Source organism: Stegodyphus dumicola, chromosome 1, assembly GCF_044657685.1.
Source record: "Stegodyphus dumicola isolate Sdum_Otavi_A_Nest chromosome 1, ASM4465768v1".
NCBI lineage: Eukaryota > Metazoa > Arthropoda > Arachnida > Araneae > Eresidae > Stegodyphus > Stegodyphus dumicola.
The window spans coordinates 253197990-253208068 of NC_140768.1; the positions used below are offsets into that span (position 1 = coordinate 253197990).

Consider the following 10079-nt stretch of genomic DNA (forward strand, 5'->3'; position numbering starts at 1 on the left):
TAGGCGCTTCTGACTTTAAAAACTAAGCCCTGACAGCAATAGAAAATTTAATAATGAATCATATCCAGTGCACCAAAAAATAATAGCCAAAATAAAGTGAATTATTTCTACTCAAAAATGTGACGCAAAACTCCCTATCGCAGCACTACCCAGTTCCCGCGGGGTAGAAAAGCTCACGTGATTCAATGCGATGCGACGTTTCAAGGCCCTTTTTAGGGCCGTAGACCGATAAAATAGGCTCAGGATACGGATACCGATGGATTTTACCGAAAGTAACGAGTAACGATACGATAGTAACGAGTACTGGTTCACCGAGTAACGAATACATACGGGTACACAATTTCTCGTTACTTCTACAGCACTACTGCACACAGTAGACTTTAGGCTGGAGATCTTTCCGCTTCTCCATATGTTGTCCCACAGCACTATTTCTCTCAAGGACGAAATCACTTTTTCCCCTCAAAGTACTCTCCCTCAAAGTATGCCCTGCGGTCCAAAAAACGTATGTAACCAATCAAATCCTGAAATTACTGACGTCCGGCTGACTCTGACCTCAGTCATTCTTAAAGAAGAACGATTCGAAAGACCGGGGTTTGAGGTCCAAGAACACCGCTAAAATTATTCCACATCGAAGGGAAGTATTGATGTCTTTGTTTTATCCGCTCTACTAAAAGTGTAAGTATGCATATTTTCACATTTTTAATCGTATTTTTAATAACGAAAGTTTGCTAAAATTGTTTTGTATATGTCTAAAATCTTCCAAATGCTATAATCTTGTTGATCTCAAACTTATAGCTGCCAACTCAAGTTTTCAACTCAGTCCCAGTTTTTCATCACATCTCAAGGTAAATTACCGAATCTCGAGATTTTAAAGTCTCGAAATTTAAATCTTTACTAAAAAAAATTTTTCCCAGCAAAAAAAAAAAAAAAAAAAAAAAAAAAAACGAAATTTATCAAAATAATGAAATTTTTAATTACGCGAATTGTATTCGTCCACCTGTAATGATTTTCATAATAAATTTTCTTGTTAAACTTTATTTCAAAAAATTGTATTTTTTATTAATTTTATTGACCTTAATAAATTTTTCTTATCGGATTTCTTTTAATCTGAGTTGTTTTAATCTGCTGTAGACATCAGTAGATTTTTATGTGAAGATTTAGGCAATGTTTAATTAGTTAATTTTCGTGTTTAATTTTGTTTACTTTAGTACCTGGCATATTACTAATTTTATCTAGTGTTATTATGTATGTTAATTATTAATTTCACATGCATCGTATATTTAAAAATACTTTGATAAATAAAAGCTTTGCTTCACTACTGAAGATTTCCTCAGCATAAAAAACCGAGGAAATAAAAAAAAAAATGAAATTAGTAAAGAGCATAAATTTTAGACTATCTAATAAAATGCTAATGCATCTTACATCAAAATTGAATTACAAGTACTATAGTAACCTGAACCATCATGCATCATAAACTGAATCAAAGCGAGTTTGGAATTTCTTTGAAATGGTATAAACTCGCAGAGTGAAAAACCTTTCATTTTTCTAGAGCAAACCCGTCTTTAAAGAAAATCTCCCGTCTTTTAAGATTTTCCAAGGCTGGAAGCTATGATCTGCATGCATATACGATTGTGTTTATGGCTTTAGAAATACAATTTTTATACTATTCAAATATAGTACTGGTATTTTATGCACGTACTGTTTTCATTAAATTGCAAAGAAAAATTAAAACAGATTTAATCTTTCTTTTTTTAATTAAGAAAATTAGATATCTTATATTTACACAAGCAATGAAATAGACATTTTTTTATTATTTAGAGTTAAAAACTGAAATTTTGTGTAGTTTTTTTAACTTTTTGATAACTATTTTAGAGCAGTTTAAGTTCTCCAGCTAAAGCAGCAATAAATAAATAAACAAATAAATAAGTAAAAATTTGAACTTTCAATAAATCACTGGAACTGCACTAGAGCGATGTAAATGAAATATCTTCATCTCACATTGTCTAAGACATTACGTACCAAGCGAATTTAGTCTTAAACCTAGAATGCTTTAAGAAATACAGAGTTGGAAGGCAACAAAGTTTCATTTATTTCTTTTATACACTAGGCCTGTTGTTATGAATTCAATTTTACCATCTGCTATGTACAACAACTTTTTTTTACTACATGTGGAAATTTTTATTTTAATAAAGCCTTCAGATATTGCTTTCTCTAATGATGCATTTGCAGAAAATGATTTAAGAGCTTTTGTTAAACACAGTATTCGATTACATGGGAAAATATTTATTTAATAATTTATTTAATAATGTATAATGTTCTATCTTTGATTCATTTAATAAATGATGTTCAAATATTTGGGCCTCTTGACACTTTTTGTTGAAAACATTTGAACTTTTGGGGGGAACTGAAAAATATGCTTTGTGCTCTTTCAAAACCTTTGCAGCAGCTTGCACGCAGATATTCTTAACAAACACGTTTTGAAGAAGAAAAGGAATCAATAAATGAAATTAGCAAAATATATCATTTCAACTCTCAGAATTTAAGATATCTGCTGACACTGGTGATAATTGTTGTTTGTTTATAGACAAATCAGTTCTAATAATCAAATATCTGTTAGAAAATTCATCGGAAAAAGAAATTGTTTTTTTACAGATTTAATAAACAAAAAGAATTTTAGTCATCCTTTCAGTTCTCTAAATTTAGGTGTCATTATAATTTCAGAACTATCAATAAATTTAGAATCTACATCAGTGGAATCTGTTAACTGTATATATATGCTAGTGGCATATAGGGATTATTATGTTTGTTATCCATTATGTTTTTAATCAGGTGTACTAACAGAGTTTCCCTCACCTAGAAAATTTTAGACTGCCATGGAAAATACAAAATATATTCAGAAAGTCAGGGAGGAATTTTCCCAGAATGTCAGGAAGGTTGAGTTCGTATAAGACAAGCTATTTTAATGTTGATAATTAACTACATATAAAGTAAGATTACTTCAATTCAGTCTCAGAACATTTACGGATTTATTTCATTACATTCACAGAAAATGGCATTTAGCGTTGTACATTTGCTAATGACCGATGAAGTGGCTGTCGTCCAGGCAAATGAGTGTCAGATGATAAAAAGGGACATGTAACTGGCCTTCGTATAAAGAAAAAAGTCACATGAAAAGAGCAATTCTGGAACACAGAGAACCAGATACATCCTGAGAGAATTTTTAAATTGTTGTCCTGGGAGAATATTGTAAGTATTCTGCAAATGATTTTTACGTCTGTTTTCCCAAATTAATTTAATTGGTAGGAAGTTTTTCGAGAGCATAAAATTGAAATAATTTGTTTTCTGAATTGAAACACTGAAATTTTAAAAAAATGTTTTGATGCGTAGGAAAATGTATTAAGCATACTTTAATTTTTCTAAAAAAATATTATTTATTCTTATTCTCTCTAATTAATTGTGCTCATATTATATCAGCTTATGTTTTAATAGTTTCGCTCCGAAATAAATCATATCTACATTCTTAATTACGGTTCATAGTAAGACTCTAATATTCAATATACTTTGCTAGTTTGTGAATTTTAATACCTCTTTAAAAACTTACCCATATATAAAATAATGGATGCTCAAAGGAAGACTGAACGAGAGATTTTAGCCTGCGGATCCATATAAATGTCAAATTCAATTCCATTGAGTGAAGTCATGAATCAGGCTCCAGAATGTTAACACTGTGTTTAAATTTAATTAAAAAACGCCTATCTATATATTTCATTTACAAATCTGAATAAAAATATAATTTCCAATAATAAGATTTGAGTTTTCTATAAGAAATGTTAAAGTGATTAACGATTCTAAACAATAAATATGCTGTTGAGTTGAAAGATGAGACTGTATCTAATGAAAAATGTATGCATTTTTGTAGCTAATTATGCTACAGTTGAATTTAAGTCTAAAAACGGCTTTAAAGACATTGAATTTTAGATTCAGGTTCAGACTTTGAAACACCAAAACAGAAGCGAAAGAGGCCCTGATGCATGTAGAATGTTAATTCTTCGGATGATAAATTAAATACAAAAAGAAACAAAACAGAATTAACTCCTACTAAATTAAATTATAGCTAAATAAAAAGAAATCCCTTTTAATTTTTCCTCATGCGGTAGTGAATTAAATTTTACTACACTTTTTTAAGCTTCTTTACTTAGTTATATTAATTATAGTAGTATGTTAAGATGTTTTTAATTATTTATTTCAGTTTTTTATTTTTTTATAATTAAATCGAAATTATATATTTAATTCCATTATAATAATTTTGCTTGCTGATTATTTTTTTCTTTAACAAAGTTAAATTTTATTTTGAAATTTTGCATTTTAACAATTTCACATTATGAACGTTTGTCTATTATAAGATTTTTGAATTCTACATTTTTCTTTTTCTTGGCGCCTTGTGCTTTATGTCACTGTACTTTTTCAAGTTCTTTTTATAAAAAGTTTGTACTTTACTTTTATAGTACATTTTATATAAAAAAGTTTCTAACTTTCAAATTAACAAAATTTGCTCTTTTCAAAAAAGTGTTGACTTTTTCATATTTTTATATATTGGGTAACTAATTTTGAATCACGTCAAAAATTAACTAGCTATTTAGTCATTTACTTTTATTTTTCAAGAATGTTCATTTCAGAGACACTTAGCGCTATGTTTAATTCCTCAGCATTAACTTTGCTTATTAGCTATTTTTTCACGATCTAAATTAATTAATCTTTTTTTGAATTTCATAAGTTTACTAAGTCCATATTTTCAAAATTTGGCCAGCTTTGCCTTCTCTGTGGTTTTGAATTCCGCATGTTTTTTTTTTTTTTTTTTTTTTTTTTCATGTACATTATGTCATTCCTATTTTCCAAGTTATTAATTTTTAAAAACTTTTTAATTTAAAATTAATAAATATGCTTTCACTTATTCTTCAAAATCTTCTAAAGAAGGCGCGTTAAAAAATACTTCAAAAGGCGAGTCTAGTCTATTTTGTCATTTATGTATTCGATTTTGAGTCACGTCGGAGCAAGTGATATCGTGATAAATACTGATTTCAGATATTTGCAGTTTTTATCATTATTTTAATTTGCCTCGTCGGTTGCTAAATGTATAACACTAGCGAAGACTGGGAGTTCGTCTTGGCTTCTATTCCAGACGAACGGTTTTGTTGCGTAGTTGGTTTTCGTGGTTTTCCCATGAGTAGCATGAAGAGCCAGTTTTCCTTAGAAATTTCTCCACGAATTCATTCCCTCCCTTAGGCAGATATCACTGGTACACTTCGTTATATGAGTATCCTTAAATAATCATTAAATAATTTTTAAACAGTTTTAAATTTTTGGAAAAATTTTAATTTTGAATTAAGGTTTTGGTCTTTTAATTCAAAGGACTCTTTGATTACTTGTACAATTCATCCAGATATAATTTGATGTCTCTGTTTATAATTCTATTTTCTTTCGGCTGTCTTTGACAAAGACCGAAGTTATTTTTTAATTCTTTAAATTTCATGCGAACTTTGTTTTATTTATGTATTGATTTAATTTTGCTCCAATTTTGTTTTCCATTTTTTTGATTCATTCTTTTGATTTGTGACTTATTGTTACAGAGTTCATCATTTTAGGTTTATATTAACTCCATTTGTTTGAATTCACATGTCTCTCTGTATGTATATATATATGCAAGGAAGAGGAAAGTTCAAAAGCGATTGCTTAAAAGTACATTTGGAAATTAAAATTTTAAAATCAAAAAATACCTTCACTTCCATTATTTCACTTAATATGATCTTTGAGACTAAATCGCGATTTCAAAATACATAAAAATCATATTCTAACCATATTCTAATCATATTCAAAAAAATTTCAATGATTTTTTTCAAGGATTGTATATTTTTCTTCAAGTGAATTTAACTAAATTCAAATAGTGACATTACAGAGCGTGTTAATTTTGTATTTCAATCTCGAAAATGATTGCTTTAAACGGCGACCATTTCGAGAGCATTTTGACATAACTGACGATATATGAAATTGAAGCGCAATTTGTTGGCGATGTTTGGTGCTAAAAACAATTCTTGACCAATAATCTTCTACAAAATTAATTTTAGTGAGTGTTATAATTTGTTTGCTATTTCACTTTTAAACTTTGAAAAACCGTCAGTCATTTCTAGGGTAACCCATATTGATTTTTTACTTTATATTTATTAATTATATACATATGTATAGATTTATATATATCCGTCGATCTGTTTTTTTATATGTGTTAACTTTTCACATATCACATCGATAAGATTAGTTTTTAGTGCATTCACATGTTTTCCAACATTGATTTTAACAGTTTTATTTCGCGTGTAGGCTGTTTTTTCACCTTTTCATGTTAATATTTTTTAAAAAATTACTTCCATGTTAATATTTTGAAAAATACTGCGTTTAACTATTTTATGGAGCCACAGCTCCTGGTAACTTTTTAGCAAGCTCACTAGAATATTTCTTCCTATATTTTTGCAGCATTTTGCGCAAAAAAATAAGATATTTTAAGACGAATAGGTCTTAGTCAAATTACTTGTTAGCTTTTCAATTTCTATTTCAATTTATATATATATATATATATATTAATTTATCTCCCAAACAGTATTGATTAATTTATTAGATTATCTCCCAAGTTCAATTAAAGTAGAACCATTTTAAAAGTGTGCATCCATACTGGCAAGCCATATTCCGAAAGATGTCTTGAAGCAATTTGAAAGCAAAAAGTTAACAATGTTTTAACGGGGACTGGAGTTAAATCATCACGAAGAATAATATTTCAATTGCAAAAGGAAAAATTAAAACACTCGCACTAAATGGATTTAAGTTCATACAACATTATATATATATATATATATATATATATATATATATTAATATATATGGCATTGCTTATTAAAAGTTTTTTGTGGTTAAAATTGATCAAATCTATTTTAGTAGAATCTAATGAGTAAGTATTATGTTGCGCTTCTTGTAGTTGTTCTCCATCACAGGTTTAAAATCATAAGCACTCATTAAATGAATCATGAAATAGCTTTAGCACTACTGTTATATTAATAGATGTAATTGTTGCCCCAAAATTTGGCTACTCGACTTTCCTGAAGTCTATTGCTCTAAAAAAAGAAAAGTCTATAGTAAAATGCTTTATTCAATTTAAAACAAGGGTGCCAAAATTCCTAAATACATATTTGTAGGAATGGATAGAATTACATATTAAACGTTTTTCTCATTTACACATTTCTCCATTTACGCTGACAAATTTTCATGACTAAATACTACTTCACTTTTTGTTAAGATTATTTCCCGTTTAGTTAGATACCTGCGCAAATTTAATACAAATAAAGCACATTTAACAACATACAATGACACAATTCTAACTAATCAATGCACTAATCTCTAATATTAAATTGAATTTACATAGCAATTTGATTTTAAATTAATTGTAAATCTCTCATATTAAGTTAAATTTTAATTTGAATGAAACACTAGGATAAAAAGTTATTCTGATTACTGAAATGTATTCATATATGCAAAATGTAAATGGCAAATAATATTTCAAATCAAATTTCTCAATTTTATATTTATACTTATTATATGTATAATAAATTTTAAAATATTTAGGGAGTCATTGTAATATATTTTTGCTTGTGAGTCAAAGTTGTATTTAATTTCCTTAACATTCGTATTAAAATACATATATAGTGTGTATATACATACACACATATATATGTATATATATAATAATTTATTTCCTTAACAATATTGATTAATTGATTATATTATCTCCTAAGTTTAATTAAAGTAGAATTATTTTAAAAGAGTATATATATATATATATATATATATATATATGTAAAACATTTATCTTTACATGCATATGCACATGTAGTTAAATTTTTATCATAATTGCACTGTATTCTGTTATTTTAATATAAGCATTTCAAGGTGACAGTATCCATGCTCCTTATTTTCGTTCGTAACATATATGTTGCCATCCCTTCAATGAAATAATTTTTTCTACTCCATGACTGTAACTCATATGAACCTTTAAGTGTGGTGCTAAAATAAAAGGAAAATAGGAAAAACGAAAATCTTTTGCAGCACATGTTACCCTTGTTCACTAGAGAAACTAAATGGGGAAATAGCTACTTGAAAGAAACACAATTCGACATTTTTTGTTTGTAATATTTCATAATTTTATGACCATTTCATTCTTTTCAAATATTTTAACTAGACCAGCATTTCATGATTTAAATAATCATTTTCGTTTCTTTTCTGGCAAGGAAACAAATTTCATTTTTTTATTGTTTATTATGCTATCTGAGAATGCCAAAAAATGAGGTATTTGGATTGCAAACCTCAAAATCTTTAACAAAAAATATCTGTTAAAAAATCCTTTTTCTTAATTCCATTACGCCCACCAGCGGCCGAGCGGTAAAGTCGCTAAGCACTGGTAGTTCGGTCCGAGGTTCGAATCCCGCGAGCGGGCTGGCTGCATGGGCGTTTTTGTGGTTTTCCCCATGTGTAACGTGTATACGAGCCAGTTTCCCTTAGAAAGTCCTCCACAAAGGCATCCCTTCCCTTAGGCAGAAAGCCCTAGTGTGCTTTGCCATAATTAAATACACCACACACTTAATTCTATTACATTTTTAGTTCCCGTTTTCTAAATAACAGTTCAATTTGCAATTATCTAATTTTTGAAAAATTGAAATTTATCTAAAATTTTGATTTTTTTAAAATCAACTCTAACGGCGAAATCTCAAATTGAAGCATTATTCAATAGTACTATTTCAAGATAACATATTTTTACATTAAATCGACCACATAGGATGAAACAGCATTGCTTTTATTAAAGTTTGAGAAACTTTATTATTTCTTGATTTTTTTTTTTTTTTTTTTTTTAATTCTTTTAGGTGCTTTCAAAGAAAATCGGGCCACCAGAGAGGTACCTTGCAATATTATTGAAAATATTATAAAAGACTGGTTGAAAAGTGTTTCATTTAGAGAAAAGTATCATAAACAAAAAGGAAAATGTACAACAGAAGGAAGTTTGTAAACAATGGAATAAAAAATTTGTGTATTAGCTTGTACGAAAATACTGTAATTAAAGTTATTAATTGTTCAGTTTGTTTCCTAACTTTCATGAAGACTTGGATTGGTAGAGGATACTTAGCTTAAGCAAATATTGTATCTTATACATTGTACTACTGACTATGAAAATAATTAGTTCATTGAATTTGAATGTTTGATTCTAGCAGAGAAATTTATTACATGAATATGCAATATGGAAATTAATTTCATTACATTTCCTTTAATACTTTTAATTTTGCTTTAAAATTTTATGAAATAATATAAAACTATCAGTTTATAGATTATGGGAATTTAATGAATTCCTAGTAGCTGAATTAAATTAAAACCTTTTGCAATAAATGCTTCAAATTTTAAATTATGACAATAATTATATTTTAACTGAAAATTGCTTGTTAAGAACCTTATCCATTGACTGGACCATTCACTGAACTAATTTTATAAATCAAATTTATGGCAAAATAATGAATTTGTGAAAGATATATGTCATTTTATTTGTTTATTAACTTTCAAAATACGCCTTCTAACTTTATAAAAAAATTACGCGGACAGAAGTAATTTTAACAGAGAACTGTTTAGTACAGTTAAATTGCTTGTAAACAGAACACAAGAAAAAATATTTATTATTTTTAAAATTTGCATACATTTAAATGTAAACTTTAAAATTTATTTTAATGACAAGAAATATCCAAGCATTCACTTTAAATTCCCATCATCCTGATGCTTTTAGTCTACTGCAATGACAAAAACTCTAGACAGTAGTAGTCTCATATAAAGTTTAAGTACAGTTATTGAACTGGCATATCAGAGCTTATTAGTGTTGAAAGAAAACAATTTGTTTTTAATTTACTGCAAAAAAGTACCGAGGATTATATTTAATAAGAAATAATTATTTCGTCCAGAATATAATACAGTCTCCCATTAAAATAATTTGGTGTATATGATCACAT

General features: G+C 27.9%; 1 long non-coding RNA gene across 1 annotated transcript; it reads left to right on the forward strand.

The window, feature by feature from the left end:
* The first annotated feature begins 519 nt into the window (after positions 1 to 519).
* LOC118196121 (uncharacterized) lies at positions 520 to 9165 on the forward strand. The gene is made up of 3 exons (XR_015039800.1): positions 520 to 675; positions 3047 to 3246; positions 8955 to 9165. It is a non-coding gene; the product is annotated as an uncharacterized LOC118196121 (long non-coding RNA).
* The last annotated feature ends 914 nt before the right edge of the window (positions 9166 to 10079 follow it).